Genomic DNA, 25,230 nt, shown 5'->3' with positions numbered 1-25,230 from the left:
CCGCTCCTGCTCCACTACGGAGACGAGTTTTACCACGGTTCAACCGCACCAGTGGCTATTTACCATGGTTTCGACCCCTTTCAGAACACGCTTGCCGCCGCTAGATGCGTGAATGATGAGCAGCGAGCTAAAACTTACCGTAAACGTGCAAAATAATAAAACGTGCTAAACATATGTCGCGCACGTGCGTTTTGTTTTGCACGCGGCGCAAAAAAAATTAAAAAGGGAATGCACGTGCGTTTTGTTTTGCACGCGGCGCAAAAAAAATTAAAAAGGGAATGCAACACGAGGACTTCCCAGGAGGTCACCCATCCTAGTACTACTCTCGCCCAACCACGCTTAACTTAGGAGTTCTGATGGGATCCGGTGCTTTAGTGCTGGTATGATCGCATCCGACATGTTACCCCCGTCTTCGTCCCTTTTGCTTGCCCCTCCCAGCTCCACTACACACACGATTGCACATTCCTTTGGCCGCTCCCGCTCAACTACGGAGACGAGTTTTACCACGGTTCAACCGCACCAGTGCCTATTTACCATGGTTTCGACCCCTTTCAGAACACGCTTGCCGCCGCTAGACGCGTGAATGATGAGCAGCGAGCTAAAACTTACCGTAAACGTGCAGAATAATAAAACGTGCTAAACATATGTCGCGCTCGTGCGTTTTGTTTTGCACGCGGCGCAAAAAAAATTAAAAGGGAATGCAACACGAGGACTTCCCAGGAGGTCACCCATCCTAGTACTACTCGAGCCCAAGCACGCTTAACTTCGGAGTTCTGATGGGATCCGGTGCTTTAGTGCTGGTATGATCGCATCCAACATGTTACCCCCGTCTTCGTCCCTTATGCTTGCCCCTCCCAGCTCCACTACACACACGATTGCACATTCCTTTGGCCGCTCCCGCTCAACTACGGAGACGAGTTTTACCACGGTTCAACCGCACCAGTGCCTATTTACCATGGTTTCGACCCCTTTCAGAACACGCTTGCCGCCGCTAGACGCGTGAATGATGAGCAGCGAGCTCAAACTTACCGTAAACGTGCAAAATAATAAAACGTGCTAAACATATGTCGCGCCCGTGCGTTTTGTTTTGCACGCGGCGCAAAAAAAATTAAAAAGGGAATGCAACACGGGGACTTCCCAGGAGGTCACGCATCCTAATACTACTCTCGCCCAAGCATGCTTAACTTCGGAGTTCTGATGGGATCCAGTGCTTTAGTGCTGGCATGATCGCATCCGACATGTTACCCCCGTCTTCGTCCCTTATGCTTGCCCCTCCCAGCTCCACTACACACACGATTGCACATTCCTTTGGCCGCTCCCGCTCCACTACGGAGACGAGTTTTACCACGGTTCAACCGCACCAGTGCCTATTTACCATGGTTTCGACCCCTTTCAGAACACGCTTGCCGCCGCTAGACGCGTGAATGATGAGCAGCGAGCTAAAACTTACCGTAAACGTGCAAAATAATAAAACGTGCTAAACATATGTCGCGCACGTGCGTTTTCTTTTGCACGCGGCGCAAAAAAAATTAAAAAGGGAATGCAACACGAGGACTTCCCAGGAGGTCACCCTTCCTAGTACTACTCTCGCCCAAGCACGCTTAACTTCGGAGTTCTGATGGGATCCGGTGCTTTAGTGCTGTTATGATCGCATCCAACATGTTACCCCCGTCTTCGTCCCTTATGCTTGCCCCTCCCAGCTCCACTACACACACGATTGCACATTCGTTTGGCCGCTCCCGCTCAACTACGGAGACGAGTTTTACCACGGTTCAACCGCACCAGTGCCTATTTACCATGGTTTCGACCCCATTCAGAACACGCTTGCCGCCGCTAGACGCGTGAATGATGAGCAGCGAGCTCAAACTTACAGTAAACGTGCAAAATAATAAAACGTGCTAAACATATGTCGCGCACGTGCGTTTTGTTTTGCACGCGACGCAAAAAAAATTAAAAAGGGAATGCAACACGGGGACTTCCCAGGAGGTCACCCATCTTAGTACTACTCTCGCCCAAGCACGCTTAACTTCGGAGTTCTGATGGGATCCGGTGCTTTAGTGCTGGTATGATCGCATCCGACATGTTACCCCCGTCTTCGTCCCTTATGCTTGCCCCTCCCAGCTCCACTACACACACGATTGCACATTCCTTTGGCCGCTCCCGCTCCACTACGGAGACGAGTTTTACCAGGGTTCAACCGCACCAGTGGCTATTTACCATGGTTTCGACCCCTTTCAGAACACGCTTGCCGCCGCTAGACGCGTGAATGATGAGCAGCGAGCTAAAACTTACCGTAAACGTGCAAAATAATAAAACGTGCTAAACATATGTCGCGCACGTGCGTTTTGTTTTGCACGCGGCGTAAAAAAAATTAAAAAGGGAATGCACGTGCGTTTTGTTTTGCACGCGGCGCAAAAAAAAATTAAAAAGGCAACGCAACACGAGGACTTCCCAGGAGGTCACCCATCCTAGTACAACTCTCGCCCAAGCACGCTTAACTTCGGAGTTCTGATGGGATCCGGTGCTATAGTGCTGGTATGATCGCATCCAACATGTTACCCCCGTCTTCGTCCCTTATGCTTGCCCCTCCCAGCTCCACTACACACACGATTGCACATTCCTTTGGCCGCTCCCGCTCAACTACGGAGACGAGTTTTACCACGGTTCAACCGCACCAGTGCCTATTTACCATGGTTTCGACCCCTTTCAGAACACGCTTGCCGCCGCTAGACGCGTGAATGATGAGCAGCGAGCTAAAACTTACCGTAAACGTGCAGAATAATAAAACGTGCTAAACATATGTCGCGCTCGTGCGTTTTGTTTTGCACGCGGCGCAAAAAAATTTAAAAGGGAATGTAACACGAGGACTTCCCAGGAGGTCACCCATCCTAGTACTACTCTCGCCCAAGCACGCTTAACTTCGGAGTTCTGATGGGATCCGGTGCTTTAGTGCTGGTATGATCACATCAAACATGTTACCCCCGTCTTCGTCCCTTATGCTTGCCCCTCCCAGCTCCACTACACACACGATTGCACATTTCTTTGGCCGCTCCCGCTCAACTACGGAGACGAGTTTTACCACGGTTCAACCGCACCAGTGCCTATTTACCATGGTTTCGACCCCTTTCAGAACACGCTTGCCGCCGCTAGACGCGTGAATAATGAGCAGCGAGCTAAAACTTACCGTAAACGTGCAAAATAATAAAACGTGCTAAACATATGTCGCGCTCGTGCGTTTTGTTTTGCACGCGGCGCAAAAAAATTAAAAAGGGAATGCAACACGAGGACTTCCCAGGAGGTCACCCTTCCTAGTACTACTCTCGCCCAAGCACGCTTAACTTCGGAGTTCTGATGGGATCCGGTGCTTTACTGCTGTTATGATCGCATCCAACATGTTACCCCCGTCTTCGTCCCTTATGCTTGCCCCTCCCAGCTCCACTACACACACGATTGCACATTCCTTTGGCCGCTCCCGCTCAACTACGGAGACGAGTTTTACCACGGTTCAACCGCACCAGTGCCTATTTACCATGGTTTCGACCCCTTTCAGAACACGCTTGCCGCCGCTAGACGCGTGAATGATGAGCAGCGAGCTCAAACTTACCGTAAACGTGCAAAATAATAAAACGTGCTAAACATATGTCGCGCACGTGCGTTTTGTTTTGCACGCGACGCAAAAAAAAATTAAAAAGGGAATGCAACACGGGGACTTCCCAGGAGGTCACCCATCCTAGTACTACTCTCGCCCAAGCACGCTTAACTTCGGAGTTCTGATTGGATCCGGTGCTTTAGTGCTGGTATGATCGCATCCGACATGTTACCCCCGTCTTCGTCCCTTATGCTTGCCCCTCCCAGCTCCACTACACACACGATTGCACATTCCTTTGGCCGCTCCTGCTCCACTACGGAGACGAGTTTTACCACGGTTCAACCGCACCAGTGGCTATTTACCATGGTTTCGACCCCTTTCAGAACACGCTTGCCGCCGCTAGACGCGTGAATGATGAGCAGCGAGCTAAAACTTACCGTAAACGTGCAAAATAATAAAACGTGCTAAACATATGTCGCGCACGTGCGTTTTGTTTTGCACGCGGCGCAAAAAAAATTAAAAAGGGAATGCACGTGCGTTTTGTTTTGCACGCGGCGCAAAAAAAATTAAAAAGGGAATGCAACACGAGGACTTCCCAGGAGGTCACCCATCCTAGTACTACTCTCGCCCAAGCACGCTTAACTTAGGAGTTCTGATGGGATCCGGTGCTTTAGTGCTGGTATGATCGCATCCGACATGTTACCCCCGTCTTCGTCCCTTATGCTTGCCCCTCCCAGCTCCACTACACACACGATTGCACATTCCTTTGGCCGCTCCCGCTCAACTACGGAGACGAGTTTTACCACGGTTCAACCGCACCAGTGCCTATTTACCATGGTTTCGACCCCTTTCAGAACACGCTTGCCGCCGCTAGACGCGTGAATGATGAGCAGCGAGCTCAAACTTACCGTAAACGTGCAAAATAATAAAACGTGCTAAACATATGTCGCGCCCGTGCGTTTTGTTTTGCACGCGGCGCAAAAAAAATTAAAAAGGGAATGCAACACGGGGACTTCCCAGGAGGTCACCCATCCTAGTACTACTCTCGCCCAAGCACGCTTAACTTCGGAGTTCTGATGGGATCCGGTGCTTTAGTGCTGGTATGATCGCATCCGACATGTTACCCCCGTCTTCGTCCCTTATGCTTGCCCCTCCCAGCTCCACTACACACACGATTGCACATTCCTTTGGCCGCTCCCGCTCCACTACGCAGACGAGTTTTACCACGGTTCAACCGCACCAGTGCCTATTTACCATGGTTTCGACCCCTTTCAGAACACGCTTCCGCCGCTAGACGCGTGAATGATGAGCAGCGAGCTAAAACTTACCGTAAACGTGCAAAATAATAAAACGTGCTAAACATATGTCGCGCACGTGCTTTTTGTTTTGCACGCGGCGCAAAAAAAATTAAAAAGGGATTGCAACACGAGGACTTCCCAGGAGGTCACCCATCCTAGTACTACTCTCGCCCAAGCACGCTTAACTTCGGAGTTCTGATGGGATCCGGTGCTTTAGTGCTGGTATGATCACATCCGATATGTTACCCCCGTCTTCGTCTCTTATGCTTGCCCCTCCCAGCTCCACTACACACACGATTGCACATTCCTTTGGCCGCTCCCGCTCAACTACGCAGACGAGTTTTACCACGGTTCAACCGCACCAGTGGCTATTTACCATGGTTTCGACCCCTTTCAGAACACGCTTGCCGCCGCTAGACGCGTGAATGATGAGCAGTGAGCTAAAACTTACCGTAAACGTGCAAAATAATAAAACGTGCTAAACATATGTCGCGCACGTGCGTTTTGTTTTGCACGCGGCGTAAAAAAATTTAAAAAGGGAATGCACGTGCGTTTTGTTTTGCACGCGGCGCAAAAAAATTAAAAAGGGAACGCAACACGAGGACTTCCCAGGAGGTCACCCATCCTAGTACTACTCTCGCCCAAGCACGCTCAACTTCGAAGTTCTGATGGGATCCGGTGCTTTAGTGCTGGTATGATCGCACGCGGCGTAAAAAAAATTAAAAAGGGAATGCACGTGCGTTTTGTTTTGCACGCGGCGCAAAAAAAATTAAAAAGGGAACGCAACACGAGGACTTCCCAGGAGGTCACCCATCCTAATACTACTCTCGCCCAAGCACGCTTAACTTCGAAGTTCTGATGGGATCCGGTGCTTTAGTGCTGGTATGATCGCATCCGACATGTTACCCCCGTCTTCGTCCCTTATGCTTGCCCCTCCCAGCTCCACTACACACACGATTGCACATTCCTTTGGCCGCTCCCGCTCAACTACGAAGACGAGTTTTACCACGGTTCAACCGCACCAGTGCCTATTTACCATGGTTTCGACCCCTTTCAGAACACGCTTGCCGCCGCTAGACGCGTGAATGATGAGCAGCGAGCTAAAACTTACCGTAAACGTGCAGAATAATAAAACGTGCTAAACATATGTCGCGCTCGTGCGTTTTGTTTTGCACGCGGCGCAAAAAAATTTAAAAGGGAATGTAACACGAGGACTTCCCAGGAGGTCACCCATCCTAGTACTACTCTCACCCAAGCACGCTTAACTTCGAAGTTCTGATGGGATCCGGTGCTTTAGTGCTGGTATGATCGCATCCGACATGTTACCCCCGTCTTCGTCCCTTATGCTTGCCCCTCCCAGCTCCACTACACACACGATTGCACATTCCTTTGGCCGCTCCCGCTCAACTACGAAGACGAGTTTTACCACGGTTCAACCGCACCAGTGCCTATTTACCATGGTTTCGACCCCTTTCAGAACACGCTTGCCGCCGCTAGACGCGTGAATGATGAGCAGCGAGCTAAAACTTACCGTAAACGTGCAGAATAATAAAACGTGCTAAACATATGTCGCGCTCGTGCGTTTTGTTTTGCACGCGGCGCAAAAAAATTTAAAAGGGAATGTAACACGAGGACTTCCCAGGAGGTCACCCATCCTAGTACTACTCTCACCCAAGCACGCTTAACTTCGAAGTTCTGATGGGATCCGGTGCTTTAGTGCTGGTATGATCGCATCCAACATGTTACCCCCGTCTTCGTCCCTTATGCTTGCCCCTCCCAGCTCCACTACACACACGATTGCACATTCCTTTGGCCGCTCCCGCTCAACTACGGAGACGAGTTTTACCACGGTTCAACCGCACCAGTGCCTATTTACCATGGTTTCGACCCCTTTCAGAACACGCTTGCCGCCGCTAGACGCGTGAATGATGAGCAGCGAGCTCAAACTTACCGTAAACGTGCAAAATAATAAAACGTGGTAAACATATGTCGCACCCGTGCGTTTTGTTTTGCACGCGGCGCAAAAAAAATTAAAAAGGGAATGCAACACGGGGACTTCCCAGGAGGTCACGCATCCTAGTACTACTCTCGCCCAAGCATGCTTAACTTCGGAGTTCTGATGGGATCCGGTGCTTTAGTGCTGGCATGATCGCATCCGACATGTTACCCCCGTCTTCGTCCCTTATGCTTGCCCCTCCCAGCTCCACTACACACACGATTGCACATTCCTTTGGCCGCTCCCGCTCCACTACGGAGACGAGTTTTACCACGGTTCAACCGCACCAGTGGCTATTTACCATGGTTTCGACCCCTTTCAGAACACGCTTGCCGCCGCTAGACGCGTGAATGATGAGCAGCGAGCTAAAACTTACCATAAACGTGCAAAATAATAAAACGTGCTAAACATATGTCGCGCACGTGCGTTTCGTTTTGCACGCGGCGCAAAAAAAATAAAAAGGGAATGCAACACGAGGACTTCCCAGGAGGTCACCCATCCTAGTACTACTCTCACCCAAGCACGCTTAACTTCGGAGTTTTGATGGGATCCGGTGCTTTAGTGCTGTTATGATCGCATCCGACATGTTACCCCCGTCTTCGTCCCTTATGCTTGCCCCTCCCAGCTCCACTACACACACGATTGCACATTCCTTTGGCCGCTCCCGCTCAACTACGGAGACGAGTTTTACCACGGTTCAACCGCACCAGTGCCTATTTACCATGGTTTCGACCCCTTTCAGAACACGCTTGCCGCCGCTAGACGCGTGAATGATGAGCAGCGAGCTCAAACTTACCGTAAACGTGCAAAATAATAAAACGTGCTAAACATATGTCGCGCCCGTGCGTTTTGTTTTGCACGCGGCGCAAAAAAAATTAAAAAGGGAATGCAACACGGGGACTTCCCAGGAGGTCACGCATCCTAATACTACTCTCGCCCAAGCATGCTTAACTTCGGAGTTCTGATGGGATCCAGTGCTTTAGTGCTGGCATGATCGCATCCGACATGTTACCCCCGTCTTCGTCCCTTATGCTTGCCCCTCCCAGCTCCACTACACACACGATTGCACATTCCTTTGGCCGCTCCCGCTCCACTACGGAGACGAGTTTTACCACGGTTCAACCGCACCAGTGCCTATTTACCATGGTTTCGACCCCTTTCAGAACACGCTTGCCGCCGCTAGACGCGTGAATGATGAGCAGCGAGCTAAAACTTACCGTAAACGTGCAAAATAATAAAACGTGCTAAACATATGTCGCGCACGTGCGTTTTCTTTTGCACGCGGCGCAAAAAAAATTAAAAAGGGAATGCAACACGAGGACTTCCCAGGAGGTCACCCTTCCTAGTACTACTCTCGCCCAAGCACGCTTAACTTCGGAGTTCTGATGGGATCCGGTGCTTTAGTGCTGTTATGATCGCATCCAACATGTTACCCCCGTCTTCGTCCCTTATGCTTGCCCCTCCCAGCTCCACTACACACACGATTGCACATTCGTTTGGCCGCTCCCGCTCAACTACGGAGACGAGTTTTACCACGGTTCAACCGCACCAGTGCCTATTTACCATGGTTTCGACCCCATTCAGAACACGCTTGCCGCCGCTAGACGCGTGAATGATGAGCAGCGAGCTCAAACTTACAGTAAACGTGCAAAATAATAAAACGTGCTAAACATATGTCGCGCACGTGCGTTTTGTTTTGCACGCGACGCAAAAAAAATTAAAAAGGGAATGCAACACGGGGACTTCCCAGGAGGTCACCCATCTTAGTACTACTCTCGCCCAAGCACGCTTAACTTCGGAGTTTTGATGGGATCCGGTGCTTTAGTGCTGGTATGATCGCATCCGACATGTTACCCCCGTCTTCGTCCCTTATGCTTGCCCCTCCCAGCTCCACTACACACACGATTGCACATTCCTTTGGCCGCTCCCGCTCCACTACGGAGACGAGTTTTACCAGGGTTCAACCGCACCAGTGGCTATTTACCATGGTTTCGACCCCTTTCAGAACACGCTTGCCGCCGCTAGACGCGTGAATGATGAGCAGCGAGCTAAAACTTACCGTAAACGTGCAAAATAATAAAACGTGCTAAACATATGTCGCGCACGTGCGTTTTGTTTTGCACGCGGCGTAAAAAAAATTAAAAAGGGAATGCACGTGCGTTTTGTTTTGAACGCGGCGCAAAAAAAAATTAAAAAGGCAACGCAACACGAGGACTTCCCAGGAGGTCACCCATCCTAGTACTACTCTCGCCCAAGCACGCTTAACTTCGGAGTTCTGATGGGATCCGGTGCTATAGTGCTGGTATGATAGCATCCGACATGTTACCCCCGTCTTCGTCCCTTATGCTTGCCCCTCCCAGCTCCACTACACACACGATTGCACATTCCTTTGGCCGCTCCCGCTCAACTACGGAGACGAGTTTTACCACGGTTCAACCGCACCAGTGCCTATTTACCATGGTTTCGACCCCTTTCAGAACACGCTTGCCGCCGCTAGACGCGTGAATGATGAGCAGCGAGCTAAAACTTACCGTAAACGTGCAGAATAATAAAACGTGCTAAACATATGTCGCGCTCGTGCGTTTTGTTTTGCACGCGGCGCAAAAAAATTTAAAAGGGAATGTAACACGAGGACTTCCCAGGAGGTCACCCATCCTAGTACTACTCTCGCCCAAGCACGCTTAACTTCGGAGTTCTGATGGGATCCGATGCTTTAGTGCTGGTATGATCGCATCCGACATGTTACCCCCGTCTTCGTCCCTTATGCTTGCCCCTCCCAGCTCCACTACACACACGATTGCACATTCCTTTGGCCGCTCCCGCTCAACTACGGAGACGAGTTTTACCACGGTTCAACCGCACCAGTGCCTATTTACCATGGTTTCGACCCCTTTCAGAACACGCTTGCCGCCGCTAGACGCGTGAATGATGAGCAGCGAGCTAAAACTTACCGTAAACGTGCAGAATAATAAAACGTGCTAAACATATGTCGCGCTCGTGCGTTTTGTTTTGCACGCGGCGCAAAAAAATTTAAAAGGGAATGCAACACGAGGACTTCCCAGGAGGTCACCCATCCTAGTACTATTCTCGCCCAAGCACGCTTAACTTCGGAGTTCTGATGGGATCCGGTGCTTTAGTGCTGGTATGATCGCATCCAACATGTTACCCCCGTCTTCGTCCCTTATGCTTGCCCCTCCCAGCTCCACTACACACACGATTGCACATTCCTTTGGCCGCTCCCGCTCAACTACGGAGACGAGTTTTACCACGGTTCAACCGCACCAGTGCCTATTTACCATGGTTTCGACCCCTTTCAGAACACGCTTGCCGCCGCTAGACGCGTGAATGATGAGCAGCGAGCTCAAACTTACCGTAAACGTGCAAAATAATAAAACGTGCTAAACATATGTCGCGCCCGTGCGTTTTGTTTTGCACGCGGCGCAAAAAAAATTAAAAAGGGAATGCAACACGGGGACTTCCCAGGAGGTCACGCATCCTAATACTACTCTCGCCCAAGCATGCTTAACTTCGGAGTTCTGATGGGATCCAGTGCTTTAGTGCTGGCATGATCGCATCCGACATGTTACCCCCGTCTTCGTCCCTTATGCTTGCCCCTCCCAGCTCCACTACACACACGATTGCACATTCCTTTGGCCGCTCTCGCTCCACTATGGAGACGAGTTTTACCACGGTTCAACCGCACCAGTGGCTATTTACCATGGTTTCGACCCCTTTCAGAACACGCTTGCCGCCGCTAGACGCGTGAATGATGAGCAGCGAGCTAAAACTTACCGTAAACGTGCAAAATAATAAAACGTGCTAAACATATGTCGCGCACGTGCGTTTTCTTTTGCACGCGGCGCAAAAAAAATTAAAAAGGGAATGCAACACGAGGACTTCCCAGGAGGTCACCCTTCCTAGTACTACTCTCGCCCAAGCACGCTTAACTTCGGAGTTCTGATGGGATCCGGTGCTTTAGTGCTGGTATGATCGCATCCGACATGTTACCCCCGTCTTCGTCCCTTATGCTTGCCCCTCCCAGCTCCACTACACACACGATTGCACATTCCTTTGGCCGCTCCCGCTCAACTACGGAGACGAGTTTTACCACGGTTCAACCGCACCAGTGCCTATTTACCATGGTTTCGACCCCATTCAGAACACGCTTGCCGCCGCTAGACGCGTGAATGATGAGCAGCGAGCTCAAACTTACAGTAAACGTGCAAAATAATAAAACGTGCTAAACATATGTCGCGCACGTGCGTTTTGTTTTGCACGCGACGCAAAAAAAATTAAAAAGGGAATGCAACACGGGGACTTCCCAGGAGGTCACCCATCTTAGTACTACTCTCGCCCAAGCACGCTTAACTTCGGAATTCTGATGGGATCCGGTGCTTTAGTGCTGGTATGATCGCATCCGACATGTTACCCCCGTCTTCGTCCCTTATGCTTGCCCCTCCCAGCTCCACTACACACACGATTGCACATTCCTTTGGCCGCTCCCGCTCCACTACGGAGACGAGTTTTACCAGGGTTCAACCGCACCAGTGGCTATTTACCATGGTTTCGACCCCTTTCAGAACACGCTTGCCGCCGCTAGACGCGTGAATGATGAGCAGCGAGCTAAAACTTACCATAAACGTGCAAAATAATAAAACGTGCTAAACATATGTCGCGCACGTGCATTTTGTTTTGCACGCGGCGTAAAAAAAATTAAAAAGGGAATGCACGTGCGTTTTGTTTTGCACGCGGCGCAAAAAAAATTAAAAAGGCAACGCAACACGAGGACTTCCCAGGAGGTCACCCATCCTAGTACTACTCTCGCGCAAGCACGCTTAACTTCGGAGTTCTGATGGGATCCGGTGCTATAGTGCTGGTATGATCGCATCCGACATGTTACCCCCGTCTTCGTCCCTTATGCTTGCCCCTCCCAGCTCCACTACACACACGATTGCACATTCCTTTGGCCGCTCCCGCTCAACTACGGAGACGAGTTTTACCACGGTTCAACCGCACCAGTGCCTATTTACCATGGTTTCGACCCCTTTCAGAACACGCTTGCCGCCGCTAGACGCGTGAATGATGAGCAGCGAGCTAAAACTTACCGTAAACGTGCAGAATAATAAAACGTGCTAAACATATGTCGCGCTCGTGCGTTTTGTTTTGCACGCGGCGCAAAAAAATTTAAAAGGGAATGTAACACGAGGACTTCCCAGGAGGTCACCCATCCTAGTACTACTCTCGCCCAAGCACGCTTAACTTCAGAGTTCTGATGGGATCCGATGCTTTAGTGCTGGTATGATCGCATCCGACATGTTACCCCCGTCTTCGTCCCTTATGCTTGCCCCTCCCAGCTCCACTACACACACGATTGCACATTCCTTTGGCCGCTCCCGCTCAACTACGGAGACGAGTTTTACCACGGTTCAACCGCACCAGTGCCTATTTACCATGGTTTCGACCCCTTTCAGAACACGCTTGCCGCCGCTAGACGCGTGAATGATGAGCAGCGAGCTAAAACTTACCGTAAACGTGCAGAATAATAAAACGTGCTAAACATATGTCGCGCTCGTGCGTTTTGTTTTGCACGCGGCGCAAAAAAATTAAAAAGGGAATGCAACACGAGGACTTCCCAGGAGGTCACCCATCCTAGTACTATTCTCGCCCAAGCACGCTTAACTTCGGAGTTCTGATGGGATCCGGTGCTTTAGTGCTGGTATGATCGCATCCAACATGTTACCCCCGTCTTCGTCCCTTATGCTTGCCCCTCCCAGCTCCACTACACACACGATTGCACATTCCTTTGGCCGCTCCCGCTCAACTACGGAGACGAGTTTTACCACGGTTCAACCGCACCAGTGCCTATTTACCATGGTTTCGACCCCTTTCAGAACACGCTTGCCGCCGCTAGACGCGTGAATGATGAGCAGCGAGCTCAAACTTACCGTAAACGTGCAAAATAATAAAACGTGCTAAACAAATGTCGCGCCCGTGCGTTTTGTTTTGCACGCGGCGCAAAAAAAATTAAAAAGGGAATGCAACACGGGGACTTCCCAGGAGGTCACGCATCCTAATACTACTCTCGCCCAAGCATGCTTAACTTCGGAGTTCTGATGGGATCCAGTGCTTTAGTGCTGGCATGATCGCATCCGACATGTTACCCCCGTCTTCGTCCCTTATGCTTGCCCCTCCCAGCTCAACTACACACACGATTGCACATTCCTTTGGCCGCTCCCGCTCCACTATGGAGACGAGTTTTACCACGGTTCAACCGCACCAGTGGCTATTTACCATGGTTTCGACCCCTTTCAGAACACGCTTGCCGCCGCTAGACGCGTGAATGATGAGCAGCGAGCTAAAACTTACCGTAAACGTGCAAAATAATAAAACGTGCTAAACATATGTCGCGCACGTGCGTTTTCTTTTTCACGCGGCGCAAAAAAAATTAAAAAGGGAATGCAACACGAGGACTTCCCAGGAGGTCACCCTTCCTAGTACTACTCTCGCCCAAGCACGCTTAACTTCGGAGTTCTGATGGGATCCGGTGCTTTAGTGCTGTTATGATCGCATCCAACATGTTACCCCCGTCTTCGTCCCTTATGCTTGCCCCTCCCAGCTCCACTACACACACGATTGCACATTCCTTTGGCCGCTCCCGCTCAACTACGGAGACGAGTTTTACCACGGTTCAACCGCACCAGTGCCTATTTACCATGGTTTCGACCCCATTCAGAACACGCTTGCCGCCGCTAGACGCGTGAATGATGAGCAGCGAGCTCAAACTTACAGTAAACGTGCAAAATAATAAAACGTGCTAAACATATGTCGCGCACGTGCGTTTTGTTTTGCACGCGACGCAAAAAAAATTAAAAAGGGAATGCAACACGGGGACTTACCAGGAGGTCACCCATCCTAGTACTACTCTCGCCCAAGCACGCTTAACTTCGGAGTTCTGATGGGATCCGGTGCTTTAGTGCTGGTATGATCGCATCCGACATGTTACCCCCGTCTTCGTCCCTTATGCTTGCCCCTCCCAGCTCCACTACACACACGATTGCACATTCCTTTGGCCGCTCCCGCTCCACTACGGAGACGAGTTTTACCAGGGTTCAACCGAACCAGTGGCTATTTACCATGGTTTCGACCCCTTTCAGAACACGCTTGCCGCCGCTAGACGCGTGAATGATGAGCAGCGAGCTAAAACTTACCGTAAACGTGCAAAATAATAAAACGTGCTAAACATATGTCGCGCACGTGCGTTTTGTTTTGCACGCGGCGTAAAAAAAATTAAAAAGGGAATGCACGTGCGTTTTGTTTTGCACGCGGCGCAAAAAAAATTAAAAAGGGAACGCAACACGAGGACTTCCCAGGAGGTCACCCATCCTAGTACTACTCTCGCCCAAGCACGCTTAACTTCGGAGTTCTAATGGGATCCGGTGCTATAGTGCTGGTATGATCGCATCCAACATGTTACCCCCGTCTTCGTCCCTTATGCTTGCCCCTCCCAGCTCCACTACACACACGATTGCACATTCCTTTGGCCGCTCCCGCTCAACTACGGAGACGAGTTTTACCACGGTTCAACTGCACCAGTGCCTATTTACCATGGTTTCGACCCCTTTCAGAACACGCTTGCCGCCGCTAGACGCGTGAATGATGAGCAGCGAGCTAAAACTTACCGTAAACGTGCAGAATAATAAAACGTGCTAAACATATGTCGCGCTCGTGCGTTTTGTTTTGCACGCGGCGCAAAAAAATTTAAAAGGGAATGTAACACGAGGACTTCCCAGGAGGTCACCCATCCTAGTACTACTCTCGCCCAAGCACGCTTAACTTCGGAGTTCTGATGGGATCCGGTGCTTTAGTGCTGGTATGATCGCATCCGACATGTTACCCCCGTCTTCGTCCCTTATGCTTGCCCTTCCCAGCTCCACTACACACACGATTGCACATTCCTTTAGCCGCTCCCGCTCAACTACGGAGACGAGTTTTACCACGGTTCAACCGCACCAGTGCCTATTTACCATGGTTTCGACCCCTTTCAGAACACGCTTGCCGCCGCTAGACGCGTGAATGATGAGCAGCGAGCTAAAACTTACCGTAAACGTGCAGAATAATAAAACGTGCTAAACATATGTCGCGCTCGTGCGTTTTGTTTTGCACGCGGCGCAAAAAATATAAAAGGGAATGCAACACGAGGACTTCCCAGGAGGTCACCCATCCTAGTACTATTCTCGCCTAAGCACGCTTAACTTCGGAGTTCTGATGGGATCCGGTGCTTTAGTGCTGGTATGATCGCATCCAACATGTTACCCCCGTCTTCGTCCCTTATGCTTGCCCTTCCCAGCTCCACTACACACACGATTGCACATTCCTTTGGCCGCTCCCGCTCAACTACGGAGACGAGTTTTACCACGGTTCAACCGCACCAGTGCCTATTTACCATGGTTTCGACCCCTTTCAGAACACGCTTGCCGCCGCTAGACGCGTGAATGATGAGCAGCGAGCTCAAACTTACCGTAAACGTGCAAAATAATAAAACGTGCTAAACATATGTCGCGCCCGTGCGTTTTGTTTTGCACGCGGCGCAAAAAAAATTAAAAAGGGAATGCAACACGGGGACTTCCCAGGAGGTCACGCATCCTAATACTACTCTCGCCCAAGCATGCTTAACTTCGGAGTTCTGATGGGATCCAGTGCTTTAGTGCTGGCATGATCGCATCCGACATGTTACCCCCGTCTTCGTCCCTTATGCTTGCCCCTCCCAGCTCCACTACACACACGATTGCACATTCCTTTGGCCGCTCCCGCTCCACTACGGAGACGAGTTTTACCACGGTTCAACCGCACCAGTGGCTATTTACCATGGTTTCGACCCCTTTCAGAACACGCTTGCCGCCGCTAGACGCGTGAATGATGAGCAGCGAGCTAAAACTTACCGTAAACGTGCAAAATAATAAAACGTGCTAAACATATGTCGCGCACGTGCGTTTTCTTTTGCACGCGGCGCAAAAAAAATTAAAAAGGGAATGCAACACGAGGACTTCCCAGGAGGTCACCCATCCTAGTACTACTCTCGCCCAAGCACGCTTAACTTCGAAGTTCTGATGGGATCCGGTGCTTTAGTGCTGGTATGATCGCATCCAACATGTTACCCCCGTCTTCGTCCCTTATGCTTGCCCCTCCCAGCTCCACTACACACACGATTGCACATTCCTTTGGCCGCTCCCGCTCAACTACGGAGACGAGTTTTACCACGGTTCAACCGCACCAGTGCCTATTTACCATGGTTTCGACCCCTTTCAGAACACGCTTGCCGCCGCTAGACGCGTGAATGATGAGCAGCGAGCTCAAACTTACCGTAAACGTGCAAAATAATAAAACGTGCTAAACATATGTCGCGCCCGTGCGTTTTGTTTTGCACGCGGCGCAAAAAAAATTAAAAAGGGAATGCAACACGGGGACTTCCCAGGAGGTCACCCATCCTAGTACTACTCTCGCCCAAGCACGCTTAACTTCGGAGTTCTGATGGGATCCGGTGCTTTAGTGCTGGTATGATCGCATCCGACATGTTACCCCCGTCTTCGTCCCTTATGCTTGCCCCTCCCAGCTCCACTACACACACGATTGCACATTCCTTTGGCCGCTCCCGCTCCACTACGCAGACGAGTTTTACCACGGTTCAACCGCACCAGTGCCTATTTACCATGGTTTCGACCCCTTTCAGAACACGCTTCCGCCGCTAGACGCGTGAATGATGAGCAGCGAGCTAAAACTTACCGTAAACGTGCAAAATAATAAAACGTGCTAAACATATGTCGCGCACGTGCTTTTTGTTTTGCACGCGGCGCAAAAAAAATTAAAAAGGGATTGCAACACGAGGACTTCCCAGGAGGTCACCCATCCTAGTACTACTCTCGCCCAAGCACGCTTAACTTCGGAGTTCTGATGGGATCCGGTGCTTTAGTGCTGGTATGATCACATCCGATATGTTACCCCCGTCTTCGTCTCTTATGCTTGCCCCTCCCAGCTCCACTACACACACGATTGCACATTCCTTTGGCCGCTCCCGCTCAACTACGCAGACGAGTTTTACCACGGTTCAACCGCACCAGTGGCTATTTACCATGGTTTCGACCCCTTTCAGAACACGCTTGCCGCCGCTAGACGCGTGAATGATGAGCAGTGAGCTAAAACTTACCGTAAACGTGCAAAATAATAAAACGTGCTAAACATATGTCGCGCACGTGCGTTTTGTTTTGCACGCGGCGTAAAAAAATTTAAAAAGGGAATGCACGTGCGTTTTGTTTTGCACGCGGCGCAAAAAAATTAAAAAGGGAACGCAACACGAGGACTTCCCAGGAGGTCACCCATCCTAGTACTACTCTCGCCCAAGCACGCTCAACTTCGAAGTTCTGATGGGATCCGGTGCTTTAGTGCTGGTATGATCGCACGCGGCGTAAAAAAAATTAAAAAGGGAATGCACGTGCGTTTTGTTTTGCACGCGGCGCAAAAAAAATTAAAAAGGGAACGCAACACGAGGACTTCCCAGGAGGTCACCCATCCTAGTACTACTCTCGCCCAAGCACGCTTAACTTCGAAGTTCTGATGGGATCCGGTGCTTTAGTGCTGGTATGATCGCATCCGACATGTTACCCCCGTCTTCGTCCCTTATGCTTGCCCCTCCCAGCTCCACTACACACACGATTGCACATTCCTTTGGCCGCTCCCGCTCAACTACGAAGACGAGTTTTACCACGGTTCAACCGCACCAGTGCCTATTTACCATGGTTTCGACCCCTTTCAGAACACGCTTGCCGCCGCTAGACGCGTGAATGATGAGCAGCGAGCTAAAACTTACCGTAAACGTGCAGAATAATAAAACGTGCTAAACATATGTCGCGCTCGTGCGTTTTGTTTTGCACGCGGCGCAAAAAAATTTAAAAGGGAATGTAACACGAGGACTTCCCAGGAGGTCACCCATCCTAGTACTACTCTCACCCAAGCACGCTTAACTTCGAAGTTCTGATGGGATCCGGTGCTTTAGTGCTGGTATGATCGCATCCGACATGTTACCCCCGTCTTCGTCCCTTATGCTTGCCCCTCCCAGCTCCACTACACACACGATTGCACATTCCTTTGGCCGCTCCCGCTCAACTACGAAGACGAGTTTTACCACGGTTCAACCGCACCAGTGCCTATTTACCATGGTTTCGACCCCTTTCAGAACACGCTTGCCGCCGCTAGACGCGTGAATGATGAGCAGCGAGCTAAAACTTACCGTAAACGTGCAGAATAATAAAACGTGCTAAACATATGTCGCGCTCGTGCGTTTTGTTTTGCACGCGGCGCGAAAAAATTTAAAAGGGAATGTAACACGAGGACTTCCCAGGAGGTCACCCATCCTAGTACTACTCTCACCCAAGCACGCTTAACTTCGAAGTTCTGATGGGATCCGGTGCTTTAGTGCTGGTATGATCGCATCCAACATGTTACCCCCGTCTTCGTCCCTTATGCTTGCCCCTCCCAGCTCCACTACACACACGATTGCACATTCCTTTGGCCGCTCCCGCTCAACTACGGAGACGAGTTTTACCACGGTTCAACCGCACCAGTGCCTATTTACCATGGTTTCGACCCCTTTCAGAACACGTTTGCCGCCGCTAGACGCGTGAATGATGAGCAGCGAGCTCAAACTTACCGTAAACGTGCAAAATAATAAAACGTGGTAAACATATGTCGCACCCGTGCGTTTTGTTTTGCACGCGGCGCAAAAAAAATTAAAAAGGGAATGCAACACGGGGACTTCCCAGGAGGTCACGCATCCTAGTACTACTCTCGCCCAAGCATGCTTAACTTCGGAGTTCTGATGGGATCCGGTGCTTTAGTGCTGGCATGATCGCATCCGACATGTTACCCCCGTCTTCGTCCCTTATGCTTGCCCCTCCCAGCTCCACTACACACACGATTGCACATTCCTTTGGCCGCTCCCGCTCCACTACGGAGACGAGTTTTACCACGGTTCAACCGCACCAGTGGCTATTTACCATGGTTTCGACCCCTTTCAGAACACGCTTGCCGCCGCTAGACGCGTGAATGATGAGCAGCGAGCTAAAACTTACCATAAACGTGCAAAATAATAAAACGTGCTAAACATATGTCGCGCACGTGCGTTTCGTTTTGCACGCGGCGCAAAAAAAATAAAAAGGGAATGCAACACGAGGACTTCCCAGGAGGTCACCCATCCTAGTACTACTCTCACCCAAGCACGCTTAACTTCGGAGTTTTGATGGGATCCGGTGCTTTAGTGCTGTTATGATCGCATCCGACATGTTACCCCCGTCTTCGTCCCTTATGCTTGCCCCTCCCAGCTCCACTACACACACGATTGCACATTCCTTTGGCCGCTCCCGCTCAACTACGGAGACGAGTTTTACCACGGTTCAACCGCACCAGTGCCTATTTACCATGGTTTCGACCCCATTCAGAACACGCTTGCCGCCGCTAGACGCGTGAATGATGAGCACTGAGCTAAAACTTACCGTAAACGTGCAAAATAATAAAACGTGCTAAACATATGTCGCGCACGTGCGTTTTGTTTTGCACGCGGCGCAAAAAAAATTAAAAAAGGAATGCAACACGAGGACTTCCCAGGAGGTCACCCATCCTAGTACTACTCTCGCCCAAGCACGCTTAACTTCGGAGTTCTGATGGGATCCGGTGCTTTAGTGCTGGTATGATCGCATCCGACATGTTACCCCCGTCTTCGTCCCTTATGCTTGCCCCTCCCAGCTCCACTACACACACGATTGCACATTCCTTTGGCCGCTCCCGCTCCACTACGGAGACGAGTTTTACCACGGTTCAACCGCACCAGTGCCTATTTACCATGGTTTCGACCCCTTTCAGAACACGCTTGCCGCCGCTAGACGCGTGAATGATGAGCAGCGAGCTAAAACTTACCGTAAACGTGCAAAATAATAAAACGTGCTAAACATATGTCGCGCACGTGCGTTTTGTTTTGCACGCGGCGTAAAAAAAATTAAAAAGGGAATGCACGTGCGTTTTGTTTTGCACGCGGCGCAAAAAAAATTAAAAAGGGAACGCAACACGAGGACTTCCCAGGAGGTCACCCATCCTAGTACTACTCTCGCCCAAGCACGCTTAACTTCGGAGTTCTGATGGGATCCGGTGCTTTAGTGCTGGTATGATCGCATCCGACATGTTACCCCCGTCTTCGTCCCTTATGCTTGCCCCTCCCAGCTCCACTACACACACGATTGCACATTCCTTTGGCCGCTCCCGCTCAACTACAGAGACGAGTTTTACCACGGTTCAACCGCACCAGTGCCTATTTACCATGGTTTCGACCCCTTTCAGAACACGCTTGCCGCCGCTAGACGCGTGAATGATGAGCAGCGAGCTAAAACTTACCGTAAACGTGCAGAATAATAAAACGTGCTAAACATATGTCGCGCTCGTGCGTTTGGTTTTGCACGCGGCGCAAAAAAATTTAAAAGGGAATGCAACACGAGGACTTCCCAGGAGGTCACCCATCCTAGTACTACTCTCGCCCAAGCACGCTTAACTTCGGAGTTCTGATGGGATCCGGTGCTTTAGTGCTGGTATGATCGCATCCAACATGTTACCCCCGTCTTCGTCCCTTATGCTTGCCCCTCCCAGCTCCACTACACACACGATTGCACATTCCTTTGGCCGCTCCCGCTCAACTACGGAGACGAGTTTTACCACGGTTCAACCGCACCAGTGCCTATTTACCATCGTTTCGACCCCTTTCAGAACACGCTTGCCGCCGCTAGACGCGTGAATGATGAGCAGCGAGCTCAAACTTACCGTAAACGTGCAAAATAATAAAACGTGCTAAACATATGTCGCGCCCGTGCGTTTTGTTTTGCACGCGGCGCAAAAAAAATTAAAAAGGGAATGCAACACGGGGACTTCCCAGGAGGTCACCCATCCTAGTACTACTCTCGCCCAAGCACGCTTAACTTCGGAGTTCTGATGGGATCCGGTGCTTTAGTGCTGGTATGATCGCATCCAACATGTTACCCCCGTCTTCGTCCCTTATGCTTGCCCCTCCCAGCTCCACTACACACACGATTGCACATTCCTTTGGCCGCTCCCGCTCCACTACGGAGACGAGTTTTACCACGGTTCAACCGCACCAGTGCCTATTTACCATGGTTTCGACCCCTTTCAGAACACGCTTCCGCCGCTAGACGCGTGAATGATGAGCAGCGAGCTAAAACTTACCGTAAACGTGCAAAATAATAAAACGTGCTAAACATATGTTGCGCACGTGCTTTTTGTTTTGCACGCGGCGCAAAAAAAATTAAAAAGGGAATGCAACACGAGGACTTCCCAAGAGGTCACCCATCCTAGTACTACTCTCGCCCAAGCACGCTTAACTTCGGAGTTCTGATGGGATCCGGTGCTTTAGTGCTGGTATGATCACATCCGACATGTTACCCCCGTCTTCGTCTCTTATGCTTGCCCCTCCCAGCTCCACTACACACACGATTGCACATTCCTTTGGCCGCTCCCGCTCAACTACGCAGACGAGTTTTACCACGGTTCAACCGCACCAGTGGCTATTTACCATGGTTTCGACCCCTTTCAGAACACGCTTGCCGCCGCTAGACGCGTGAATGATGAGCAGCGAGCTAAAACTTACCGTAAATGTGCAAAATAATAAAACGTGCTAAACATATGTCGCGCACGTGCGTTTTGTTTTGCACGCGGCGTAAAAAAAATTAAAAAGGGAATGCACGTGCGTTTTGTTTTGCACGCGGCGCAAAAAAATTAAAAAGGGAACGCAACACGAGGACTTCCCAGGAGGTCACCCATCCTAGTACTACTCTCGCCCAAGCACGCTTAACTTCGGAGTTCTGATGGGATCCGGTGCTTTAGTGCTGGTATGATCGCATCCAACATGTTACCCCCCGTCTTCGTCCCTTATGCTTGCCCCTCCCAGCTCCACTACACACACGATTGCACATTCTTTGGCCGCTCCCGCTCAACTACGGAGACGAGTTTTACCACGGTTCAACCGCACCAGTGCCTATTTACCATGGTTTCGACCCCTTTCAGAACACGCTTGCCGCCGCTAGACGCGTGAATGATGAGCAGCGAGCTCAAACTTACCGTAAACGTGCAAAATAATAAAACGTGCTAAACATATGTCGCGCCCGTGCGTTTTGTTTTGCACGCGGCGCAAAAAAAATTAAAAAGGGAATGCAACACGGGGACTTCCCAAGAGGTCACCCATCCTAGTACTACTCTCGCCCAAGCACGCTTAACTTCGGAGTTCTGATGGGATCCGGTGCTTTAGTGCTGGTATGATCGCATCCGACATGTTACCCCCGTCTTCGTCCCTTATGCTTGCCCCTCCCAGCTCCACTACACACACGATTGCACATTCCTTTGGCCGCTCCCGCTCCACTACGGAGACGAGTTTTACCACGGTTCAACCGCACCAGTGCCTATTTACCATGGTTTCGACCCCTTTCAGAACACGCTTCCGCCGCTAGACGCGTGAATGATGAGCAGCGAGCTAAAACTTACCGTAAACGTGCAAAATAATAAAACGTGCTAAACATATGTCGCGCACGTGCTTTTTGTTTTGCACGCGGCGCAAAAAAAATTAAAAAGGGAATGCAACACGAGGACTTCCCAAGAGGTCACCCATCCTAGTACTACTCTCGCCCAAGCACGCTTAACTTCGGAGTTCTGATGGGATCCGGTGCTTTAGTGCTGGTATGATCACATCCGACATGTTACCCCCGTCTTCGTCTCTTATGCTTGCCCCTCCCAGCTCCACTACACACACGATTGTACATTCCTTTGGCCGCTCCCGCTCAACTACGCAGACGAGTTTTACCACGGTTCAACCGCACCAGTGGCTATTTACCATGGTTTCGACCCCTTTCAGAACACGCTTGCCGCCGCTAGACGCGTGAATGATGAGCAGCGAGCTAAAACTTACCGTAAACGTGCAAAATAATAAAACGTGCTAAACATATGTCGCGCACGTGCGTTTTGTTTTGCACGCGGCGTAAAAAAAATTAAAAAGGGAATGCACGTGCGTTTTGTTTTGCACGCGGCGCAAAAAAATTAAAAAGGGAACGCAACACGAGGACTTCCCAGGAGGTCACCCATCCTAGTACTACTCTCGCCCAAGCACGCTTAACTTCGAAGTTCTGATGGGATCCGGTGCTTTAGTGCTGGTATGATCGCACGCGGCGTAAAAAAAATTAAAAAGGGAATGCACGTGCGTTTTGTTTTGCACGCGGCGCAAAAAAAATTAAAAAGGGAACGCAACACGAGGACTTCCCAGGAGGTCACCCATCCTAGTACTACTCTCGCCCAAGCACGCTTAACTTTGAAGTTCTGATGGGATCCGGTGCTTTAGTGCTGGTATGATCGCATCCGACATGTTACCCCCGTCTTCGTCCCTTATGCTTGCCCCTCCCAGCTCCACTACACACACGATTGCACATTCCTTTGGCCGCTCCCGCTCAACTACGGAGACGAGTTTTACCACGGTTCAACCGCACCAGTGCCTATTTACCATGGTTTCGACCCCTTTCAGAACACGCTTGCCGCCGCTAGACGCGTGAATGATGAGCAGCGAGCTAAAACTTACCGTAAACGTGCAGAATAATAAAACGTGCTAAACATATGTCGCGCTCGTGCGTTTTGTTTTGCACGCGGCGCAAAAAAATTTAAAAGGGAATGTAACACGAGGACTTCCCAGGAGGTCACCCATCCTAGTACTACTCTCACCCAAGCATGCTTAACTTCGAAGTTCTGATGGGATCCGGTGCTTTAGTGCTGGTATGATCGCATCCAACATGTTACCCCCGTCTTCGTCCCTTATGCTTGCCCCTCCCAGCTCCACTACACACACGATTGCACATTCCTTTGGCCGCTCCCGCTCAACTACGGAGACGAGTTTTACCACGGTTCAACCGCACCAGTGCCTATTTACCATGGTTTCGACCCCTTTCAGAACACGCTTGCCGCCGCTAGACGCGTGAATGATGAGCAGCGAGCTCAAACTTACCGTAAACGTGCAAAATAATAAAACGTGCTAAACATATGTCGCGCCCGTGCGTTTTGTTTTGCACGCGGCGCAAAAAAAATTAAAAAGGGAATGCAACACGGGGACTTCCCAGGAGGTCACCCATCCTAGTACTACTCTCGCCCAAGCACGCTTAACTTCGGAGTTTTGATGGGATCCGATGCTTTAGTGCTGGTATGATCGCATCCACAATGTTACCCCCGTCTTCGTCCCTTATGCTTGCCCTCCCAGCTCCACTACACACACGATTGCACATTCCTTTGGCCGCTCCCGCTCCACTACGGAGACGAGTTTTACCACGGTTCAACCGCACCAGTACCTATTTACCATGGTTTCGACCCCTTTCAGAACACGCTTGCCGCCGCTAGACGCGTGAATGATGAGCAGCGAGCTAAAACTTACCATAAACGTGCAAAATAATAAAACGTGCTAAACATATGTCGCGCACGTGCGTTTCGTTTTGCACGCGGCGCAAAAAAAATAAAAAGGGAATGCAACACGAGGACTTCCCAGGAGGTCACCCATCCTAGTACTACTCTCACCCAAGCACGCTTAACTTCGGAGTTTTGATGGGATCCGGTGCTTTAGTGCTGGTATGATCGCATCCGACATGTTACCCCCGTCTTCGTCCCTTATGCTTGCCCCTCCCAGCTCCACTACACACACGATTGCACATTCCTTTGGCCGCTCCCGCTCAACTACGGAGACGAGTTTTACCACGGTTCAACCGCACCAGTGCCTATTTACCATGGTTTCGACCCCTTTCAGAACACGCTTTCCGCCGCTAGACGCGTGAATGATGAGCACTGAGCTAAAACTTACCGTAAACGTGCAAAATAATAAAACGTGCTAAACATATGTCGCGCACGTGCGTTTTGTTTTGCACGCGGCGCAAAAAAAATTAAAAAAGGAATGCAACACGAGGACTTCCGAGGAGGTCACCCACCCTAGTACTACTCTCGCCCAAGCACGCTTAACTTCGGAGTTCTGATGGGATCCGGTGCTTTAGTGCTGGTATGATCGCATCCGACATGTTACCCCCGTCTTCGTCCCTTATGCTTGCCCCTCCCAGATCCACTACACACACGATCGCACATTCCTCTGGCCGCTCCCGCTCAACTACGGAGACGAGTTTTACCACGGTTCAACCGCACCAGTGCCTATTTACCATGGTTTCGACCTCTTTCAGAACACGCTTGCCACCGCTAGATGCGTGAATGATGAGCAGCGAGCTAAAACTTAC

The 25,230-nt window shown here is 50.6% G+C and overlaps 60 non-coding genes across 60 annotated transcripts; all 60 read right to left on the bottom strand.

Annotated features, from left to right (window-relative positions):
- Window positions 1-275: 275 nt before the first annotated feature.
- On the bottom strand, window positions 276-394 carry LOC141039879 (5S ribosomal RNA). The gene has a single exon (XR_012200812.1). It is a non-coding gene; the product is annotated as a 5S ribosomal RNA (ribosomal RNA).
- A 301-nt stretch (window positions 395-695) lies between these two features.
- Window positions 696-814, bottom strand: LOC141039541 (5S ribosomal RNA). The gene has a single exon (XR_012200470.1). It is a non-coding gene; the product is annotated as a 5S ribosomal RNA (ribosomal RNA).
- A 302-nt stretch (window positions 815-1,116) lies between these two features.
- Window positions 1,117-1,235, bottom strand: LOC141040091 (5S ribosomal RNA). The gene has a single exon (XR_012201022.1). It is a non-coding gene; the product is annotated as a 5S ribosomal RNA (ribosomal RNA).
- A 302-nt stretch (window positions 1,236-1,537) lies between these two features.
- Window positions 1,538-1,656, bottom strand: LOC141039758 (5S ribosomal RNA). The gene has a single exon (XR_012200689.1). It is a non-coding gene; the product is annotated as a 5S ribosomal RNA (ribosomal RNA).
- Window positions 1,657-1,958: 302 nt separating this feature from the next.
- LOC141040493 (5S ribosomal RNA) lies at window positions 1,959-2,077 on the bottom strand. The gene has a single exon (XR_012201396.1). It is a non-coding gene; the product is annotated as a 5S ribosomal RNA (ribosomal RNA).
- Window positions 2,078-2,430: 353 nt separating this feature from the next.
- LOC141039821 (5S ribosomal RNA) lies at window positions 2,431-2,549 on the bottom strand. The gene has a single exon (XR_012200754.1). It is a non-coding gene; the product is annotated as a 5S ribosomal RNA (ribosomal RNA).
- Window positions 2,550-2,850: 301 nt separating this feature from the next.
- Window positions 2,851-2,969, bottom strand: LOC141039445 (5S ribosomal RNA). Its single transcript, XR_012200374.1, has one exon. It is a non-coding gene; the product is annotated as a 5S ribosomal RNA (ribosomal RNA).
- A 301-nt stretch (window positions 2,970-3,270) lies between these two features.
- LOC141039971 (5S ribosomal RNA) lies at window positions 3,271-3,389 on the bottom strand. Its single transcript, XR_012200904.1, has one exon. It is a non-coding gene; the product is annotated as a 5S ribosomal RNA (ribosomal RNA).
- A 303-nt stretch (window positions 3,390-3,692) lies between these two features.
- Window positions 3,693-3,811, bottom strand: LOC141039558 (5S ribosomal RNA). Its single transcript, XR_012200487.1, has one exon. It is a non-coding gene; the product is annotated as a 5S ribosomal RNA (ribosomal RNA).
- Window positions 3,812-4,163: 352 nt separating this feature from the next.
- Window positions 4,164-4,282, bottom strand: LOC141039495 (5S ribosomal RNA). Its single transcript, XR_012200424.1, has one exon. It is a non-coding gene; the product is annotated as a 5S ribosomal RNA (ribosomal RNA).
- Window positions 4,283-4,584: 302 nt separating this feature from the next.
- On the bottom strand, window positions 4,585-4,703 carry LOC141040424 (5S ribosomal RNA). The gene has a single exon (XR_012201327.1). It is a non-coding gene; the product is annotated as a 5S ribosomal RNA (ribosomal RNA).
- A 301-nt stretch (window positions 4,704-5,004) lies between these two features.
- On the bottom strand, window positions 5,005-5,123 carry LOC141039471 (5S ribosomal RNA). Its single transcript, XR_012200400.1, has one exon. It is a non-coding gene; the product is annotated as a 5S ribosomal RNA (ribosomal RNA).
- A 351-nt stretch (window positions 5,124-5,474) lies between these two features.
- LOC141039986 (5S ribosomal RNA) lies at window positions 5,475-5,593 on the bottom strand. The gene has a single exon (XR_012200919.1). It is a non-coding gene; the product is annotated as a 5S ribosomal RNA (ribosomal RNA).
- A 71-nt stretch (window positions 5,594-5,664) lies between these two features.
- Window positions 5,665-5,783, bottom strand: LOC141039748 (5S ribosomal RNA). Its single transcript, XR_012200678.1, has one exon. It is a non-coding gene; the product is annotated as a 5S ribosomal RNA (ribosomal RNA).
- A 301-nt stretch (window positions 5,784-6,084) lies between these two features.
- Window positions 6,085-6,203, bottom strand: LOC141039865 (5S ribosomal RNA). The gene has a single exon (XR_012200798.1). It is a non-coding gene; the product is annotated as a 5S ribosomal RNA (ribosomal RNA).
- Window positions 6,204-6,504: 301 nt separating this feature from the next.
- Window positions 6,505-6,623, bottom strand: LOC141039864 (5S ribosomal RNA). The gene has a single exon (XR_012200797.1). It is a non-coding gene; the product is annotated as a 5S ribosomal RNA (ribosomal RNA).
- Window positions 6,624-6,925: 302 nt separating this feature from the next.
- Window positions 6,926-7,044, bottom strand: LOC141040004 (5S ribosomal RNA). The gene has a single exon (XR_012200937.1). It is a non-coding gene; the product is annotated as a 5S ribosomal RNA (ribosomal RNA).
- A 301-nt stretch (window positions 7,045-7,345) lies between these two features.
- On the bottom strand, window positions 7,346-7,464 carry LOC141040014 (5S ribosomal RNA). Its single transcript, XR_012200946.1, has one exon. It is a non-coding gene; the product is annotated as a 5S ribosomal RNA (ribosomal RNA).
- Window positions 7,465-7,766: 302 nt separating this feature from the next.
- LOC141040089 (5S ribosomal RNA) lies at window positions 7,767-7,885 on the bottom strand. Its single transcript, XR_012201020.1, has one exon. It is a non-coding gene; the product is annotated as a 5S ribosomal RNA (ribosomal RNA).
- Window positions 7,886-8,187: 302 nt separating this feature from the next.
- LOC141039757 (5S ribosomal RNA) lies at window positions 8,188-8,306 on the bottom strand. The gene has a single exon (XR_012200688.1). It is a non-coding gene; the product is annotated as a 5S ribosomal RNA (ribosomal RNA).
- Window positions 8,307-8,608: 302 nt separating this feature from the next.
- On the bottom strand, window positions 8,609-8,727 carry LOC141039629 (5S ribosomal RNA). The gene has a single exon (XR_012200559.1). It is a non-coding gene; the product is annotated as a 5S ribosomal RNA (ribosomal RNA).
- A 353-nt stretch (window positions 8,728-9,080) lies between these two features.
- On the bottom strand, window positions 9,081-9,199 carry LOC141039860 (5S ribosomal RNA). Its single transcript, XR_012200793.1, has one exon. It is a non-coding gene; the product is annotated as a 5S ribosomal RNA (ribosomal RNA).
- A 301-nt stretch (window positions 9,200-9,500) lies between these two features.
- Window positions 9,501-9,619, bottom strand: LOC141039633 (5S ribosomal RNA). Its single transcript, XR_012200563.1, has one exon. It is a non-coding gene; the product is annotated as a 5S ribosomal RNA (ribosomal RNA).
- Window positions 9,620-9,920: 301 nt separating this feature from the next.
- On the bottom strand, window positions 9,921-10,039 carry LOC141040440 (5S ribosomal RNA). Its single transcript, XR_012201343.1, has one exon. It is a non-coding gene; the product is annotated as a 5S ribosomal RNA (ribosomal RNA).
- Window positions 10,040-10,341: 302 nt separating this feature from the next.
- On the bottom strand, window positions 10,342-10,460 carry LOC141040088 (5S ribosomal RNA). Its single transcript, XR_012201019.1, has one exon. It is a non-coding gene; the product is annotated as a 5S ribosomal RNA (ribosomal RNA).
- A 302-nt stretch (window positions 10,461-10,762) lies between these two features.
- LOC141040562 (5S ribosomal RNA) lies at window positions 10,763-10,881 on the bottom strand. Its single transcript, XR_012201465.1, has one exon. It is a non-coding gene; the product is annotated as a 5S ribosomal RNA (ribosomal RNA).
- A 302-nt stretch (window positions 10,882-11,183) lies between these two features.
- Window positions 11,184-11,302, bottom strand: LOC141039539 (5S ribosomal RNA). Its single transcript, XR_012200468.1, has one exon. It is a non-coding gene; the product is annotated as a 5S ribosomal RNA (ribosomal RNA).
- A 352-nt stretch (window positions 11,303-11,654) lies between these two features.
- Window positions 11,655-11,773, bottom strand: LOC141039994 (5S ribosomal RNA). The gene has a single exon (XR_012200927.1). It is a non-coding gene; the product is annotated as a 5S ribosomal RNA (ribosomal RNA).
- A 301-nt stretch (window positions 11,774-12,074) lies between these two features.
- Window positions 12,075-12,193, bottom strand: LOC141039842 (5S ribosomal RNA). The gene has a single exon (XR_012200775.1). It is a non-coding gene; the product is annotated as a 5S ribosomal RNA (ribosomal RNA).
- A 301-nt stretch (window positions 12,194-12,494) lies between these two features.
- Window positions 12,495-12,613, bottom strand: LOC141040438 (5S ribosomal RNA). Its single transcript, XR_012201341.1, has one exon. It is a non-coding gene; the product is annotated as a 5S ribosomal RNA (ribosomal RNA).
- Window positions 12,614-12,915: 302 nt separating this feature from the next.
- On the bottom strand, window positions 12,916-13,034 carry LOC141040087 (5S ribosomal RNA). The gene has a single exon (XR_012201018.1). It is a non-coding gene; the product is annotated as a 5S ribosomal RNA (ribosomal RNA).
- A 302-nt stretch (window positions 13,035-13,336) lies between these two features.
- LOC141039756 (5S ribosomal RNA) lies at window positions 13,337-13,455 on the bottom strand. The gene has a single exon (XR_012200687.1). It is a non-coding gene; the product is annotated as a 5S ribosomal RNA (ribosomal RNA).
- A 302-nt stretch (window positions 13,456-13,757) lies between these two features.
- On the bottom strand, window positions 13,758-13,876 carry LOC141039594 (5S ribosomal RNA). Its single transcript, XR_012200524.1, has one exon. It is a non-coding gene; the product is annotated as a 5S ribosomal RNA (ribosomal RNA).
- Window positions 13,877-14,228: 352 nt separating this feature from the next.
- LOC141039451 (5S ribosomal RNA) lies at window positions 14,229-14,347 on the bottom strand. The gene has a single exon (XR_012200380.1). It is a non-coding gene; the product is annotated as a 5S ribosomal RNA (ribosomal RNA).
- A 301-nt stretch (window positions 14,348-14,648) lies between these two features.
- On the bottom strand, window positions 14,649-14,767 carry LOC141039410 (5S ribosomal RNA). The gene has a single exon (XR_012200339.1). It is a non-coding gene; the product is annotated as a 5S ribosomal RNA (ribosomal RNA).
- Window positions 14,768-15,067: 300 nt separating this feature from the next.
- Window positions 15,068-15,186, bottom strand: LOC141039557 (5S ribosomal RNA). Its single transcript, XR_012200486.1, has one exon. It is a non-coding gene; the product is annotated as a 5S ribosomal RNA (ribosomal RNA).
- A 302-nt stretch (window positions 15,187-15,488) lies between these two features.
- LOC141040086 (5S ribosomal RNA) lies at window positions 15,489-15,607 on the bottom strand. Its single transcript, XR_012201017.1, has one exon. It is a non-coding gene; the product is annotated as a 5S ribosomal RNA (ribosomal RNA).
- A 302-nt stretch (window positions 15,608-15,909) lies between these two features.
- LOC141039365 (5S ribosomal RNA) lies at window positions 15,910-16,028 on the bottom strand. The gene has a single exon (XR_012200294.1). It is a non-coding gene; the product is annotated as a 5S ribosomal RNA (ribosomal RNA).
- A 302-nt stretch (window positions 16,029-16,330) lies between these two features.
- On the bottom strand, window positions 16,331-16,449 carry LOC141040423 (5S ribosomal RNA). The gene has a single exon (XR_012201326.1). It is a non-coding gene; the product is annotated as a 5S ribosomal RNA (ribosomal RNA).
- Window positions 16,450-16,750: 301 nt separating this feature from the next.
- LOC141039469 (5S ribosomal RNA) lies at window positions 16,751-16,869 on the bottom strand. The gene has a single exon (XR_012200398.1). It is a non-coding gene; the product is annotated as a 5S ribosomal RNA (ribosomal RNA).
- A 351-nt stretch (window positions 16,870-17,220) lies between these two features.
- On the bottom strand, window positions 17,221-17,339 carry LOC141039985 (5S ribosomal RNA). The gene has a single exon (XR_012200917.1). It is a non-coding gene; the product is annotated as a 5S ribosomal RNA (ribosomal RNA).
- A 71-nt stretch (window positions 17,340-17,410) lies between these two features.
- Window positions 17,411-17,529, bottom strand: LOC141039532 (5S ribosomal RNA). Its single transcript, XR_012200461.1, has one exon. It is a non-coding gene; the product is annotated as a 5S ribosomal RNA (ribosomal RNA).
- A 301-nt stretch (window positions 17,530-17,830) lies between these two features.
- LOC141039863 (5S ribosomal RNA) lies at window positions 17,831-17,949 on the bottom strand. Its single transcript, XR_012200796.1, has one exon. It is a non-coding gene; the product is annotated as a 5S ribosomal RNA (ribosomal RNA).
- Window positions 17,950-18,250: 301 nt separating this feature from the next.
- LOC141039862 (5S ribosomal RNA) lies at window positions 18,251-18,369 on the bottom strand. The gene has a single exon (XR_012200795.1). It is a non-coding gene; the product is annotated as a 5S ribosomal RNA (ribosomal RNA).
- A 302-nt stretch (window positions 18,370-18,671) lies between these two features.
- LOC141040003 (5S ribosomal RNA) lies at window positions 18,672-18,790 on the bottom strand. The gene has a single exon (XR_012200936.1). It is a non-coding gene; the product is annotated as a 5S ribosomal RNA (ribosomal RNA).
- Window positions 18,791-19,091: 301 nt separating this feature from the next.
- Window positions 19,092-19,210, bottom strand: LOC141040013 (5S ribosomal RNA). The gene has a single exon (XR_012200945.1). It is a non-coding gene; the product is annotated as a 5S ribosomal RNA (ribosomal RNA).
- A 302-nt stretch (window positions 19,211-19,512) lies between these two features.
- Window positions 19,513-19,631, bottom strand: LOC141040380 (5S ribosomal RNA). Its single transcript, XR_012201283.1, has one exon. It is a non-coding gene; the product is annotated as a 5S ribosomal RNA (ribosomal RNA).
- A 352-nt stretch (window positions 19,632-19,983) lies between these two features.
- LOC141040487 (5S ribosomal RNA) lies at window positions 19,984-20,102 on the bottom strand. The gene has a single exon (XR_012201390.1). It is a non-coding gene; the product is annotated as a 5S ribosomal RNA (ribosomal RNA).
- A 301-nt stretch (window positions 20,103-20,403) lies between these two features.
- LOC141040379 (5S ribosomal RNA) lies at window positions 20,404-20,522 on the bottom strand. Its single transcript, XR_012201282.1, has one exon. It is a non-coding gene; the product is annotated as a 5S ribosomal RNA (ribosomal RNA).
- A 302-nt stretch (window positions 20,523-20,824) lies between these two features.
- LOC141040422 (5S ribosomal RNA) lies at window positions 20,825-20,943 on the bottom strand. Its single transcript, XR_012201325.1, has one exon. It is a non-coding gene; the product is annotated as a 5S ribosomal RNA (ribosomal RNA).
- Window positions 20,944-21,244: 301 nt separating this feature from the next.
- Window positions 21,245-21,363, bottom strand: LOC141040514 (5S ribosomal RNA). Its single transcript, XR_012201417.1, has one exon. It is a non-coding gene; the product is annotated as a 5S ribosomal RNA (ribosomal RNA).
- Window positions 21,364-21,714: 351 nt separating this feature from the next.
- Window positions 21,715-21,833, bottom strand: LOC141040486 (5S ribosomal RNA). The gene has a single exon (XR_012201389.1). It is a non-coding gene; the product is annotated as a 5S ribosomal RNA (ribosomal RNA).
- A 302-nt stretch (window positions 21,834-22,135) lies between these two features.
- On the bottom strand, window positions 22,136-22,254 carry LOC141040477 (5S ribosomal RNA). The gene has a single exon (XR_012201380.1). It is a non-coding gene; the product is annotated as a 5S ribosomal RNA (ribosomal RNA).
- Window positions 22,255-22,555: 301 nt separating this feature from the next.
- Window positions 22,556-22,674, bottom strand: LOC141040513 (5S ribosomal RNA). The gene has a single exon (XR_012201416.1). It is a non-coding gene; the product is annotated as a 5S ribosomal RNA (ribosomal RNA).
- A 351-nt stretch (window positions 22,675-23,025) lies between these two features.
- Window positions 23,026-23,144, bottom strand: LOC141039739 (5S ribosomal RNA). The gene has a single exon (XR_012200669.1). It is a non-coding gene; the product is annotated as a 5S ribosomal RNA (ribosomal RNA).
- A 71-nt stretch (window positions 23,145-23,215) lies between these two features.
- LOC141039740 (5S ribosomal RNA) lies at window positions 23,216-23,334 on the bottom strand. Its single transcript, XR_012200670.1, has one exon. It is a non-coding gene; the product is annotated as a 5S ribosomal RNA (ribosomal RNA).
- A 301-nt stretch (window positions 23,335-23,635) lies between these two features.
- On the bottom strand, window positions 23,636-23,754 carry LOC141040023 (5S ribosomal RNA). Its single transcript, XR_012200955.1, has one exon. It is a non-coding gene; the product is annotated as a 5S ribosomal RNA (ribosomal RNA).
- Window positions 23,755-24,056: 302 nt separating this feature from the next.
- Window positions 24,057-24,175, bottom strand: LOC141039810 (5S ribosomal RNA). Its single transcript, XR_012200743.1, has one exon. It is a non-coding gene; the product is annotated as a 5S ribosomal RNA (ribosomal RNA).
- A 300-nt stretch (window positions 24,176-24,475) lies between these two features.
- Window positions 24,476-24,594, bottom strand: LOC141039743 (5S ribosomal RNA). Its single transcript, XR_012200673.1, has one exon. It is a non-coding gene; the product is annotated as a 5S ribosomal RNA (ribosomal RNA).
- Window positions 24,595-24,896: 302 nt separating this feature from the next.
- Window positions 24,897-25,015, bottom strand: LOC141039407 (5S ribosomal RNA). Its single transcript, XR_012200336.1, has one exon. It is a non-coding gene; the product is annotated as a 5S ribosomal RNA (ribosomal RNA).
- Window positions 25,016-25,230: the final 215 nt, after the last annotated feature.

This window comes from Aegilops tauschii, chromosome 1 (assembly GCF_002575655.3).
Source record: "Aegilops tauschii subsp. strangulata cultivar AL8/78 chromosome 1, Aet v6.0, whole genome shotgun sequence".
Lineage (NCBI taxonomy): Eukaryota > Viridiplantae > Streptophyta > Magnoliopsida > Poales > Poaceae > Aegilops > Aegilops tauschii.
The sequence above is the reverse complement of the archived record's forward strand: the minus strand, read 5'-3'. Positions and strand labels throughout refer to the sequence as shown.